Below are 1,480 nucleotides of genomic sequence, written 5' to 3'. Positions count from 1 at the left end.
AGGGGATTGAACCTGCAACCCTCTGGTGCACATGCAGGTGTTCTAACCATTTAGCAATGCAGGCCAGGGCACAAAAGTTCCTTTCAATGTCAGTGGTAGAGATCACAACCTAGGTCTTAAAGGTAGTCTTCGCTATTGGGCCTGTCATTGTTTTTAGGCATTTTCAGTGTACAGAGGTAGAAAAAGATTTTAAAGAAAAAATACACCACTGATTCATATTGGTAATTAAAACTCATGTTTATAGAGTTCAGGGTTTTCTTGATAATAGCATTATTAATATCTCATTCACATACCATAAAATCCACTCTTTTAAAGTGTACAATTCAATGTTTCTTGGTATATTCAGAGTTGTACAACCACCACCACCATTTCCATCACCACCATCATGACCAAAATAAACCCTGCACCTTCAAAAGTCTACACACTTTTCCTCCAACCACTAACCCTAAGCAACTACTAATCTACTTTCTGTCTCTATAGACTTGACTATTGTGAATATTTCATATAAATGGGGTCATAAAATATGTAGCCTTTTGAAGCTGGGTTTTGCTACTTATATGTTTTCAAGGTCCATCCATGTTGCAGTATGTATTAGTATTCAATCCATGTTATAGCGAATAATATTCATGTATGAGATATATCACATTTTGTTTACTTATTCACCAGTTGATTAATATTTGGGTTTCTATTGTTTGCCTATCATAAATAATGCTGCTATGGATACTCATATACAAGTTTTTATGTGAACATAAGTTTTAATTTTGGTGGCTACATACCTAGAAATGAAATTGCTAGGTCAAATGGTATTACTATGTTTAACTTTTGAAATATTACCAGGTCATTTTCTAAGTGACTACATCAATTTATATTCCTACCAAAAGTATAGGAGGTTCTGATTATTTCATATCCTTTACATTTGCTATTATATGACTTTTATGTTTTAGCCATCCTGATGGGTGTAAAATGGTATTTCATTGTCATTTGTATTTACATTTCCCTACCAACTAATGACGTTAAGCACCAATTCATGTGCCTAATGGAGATTGGTATATCTTCACTGGGTAAAAGCCTATTCTATTCAGATACTTTGACCATTTTTTAAAACTGGATTATTTCTTTTTATAACTGAGTGGTAAGAGTTCTTTGTACATTTTAGATATAAGTTCCTTATCAGATATAGGTTTGCACATTTTTTTCTCCCATTCTGTGTGTTGTCCATAATCTGATCCCATCCTATAGTGCCAGCTTCATCTCTGATCTTATACCATTAGAAACTCTGTAGTCTAGCCATGGCTTACTTCCTGGCCCTCTATTTAGAATTCCTAAATTCTAACAGAAATTCCTTCTCTCCCTCATAAACTGTAACTCAACTTTCAGAACAATGAAGACTTTTCCAGATGACCTCAAGAAGCTGATAAACCCAATTACCTTTTCATATATGTATCTCCTGTAATATCTAACCTGGCCATTGCACATATTT

The sequence above is a fragment of the Myotis yumanensis genome, unplaced genomic scaffold (genome assembly GCF_028538775.1).
Source record: "Myotis yumanensis isolate MYYU_CA2020_CCGP unplaced genomic scaffold, mMyoYum1.0.hap1 SCAF_12, whole genome shotgun sequence".
NCBI classification, from domain to species: Eukaryota; Metazoa; Chordata; class Mammalia; order Chiroptera; family Vespertilionidae; genus Myotis; species Myotis yumanensis.
Note: the sequence above shows the minus strand (reverse complement) of the source record.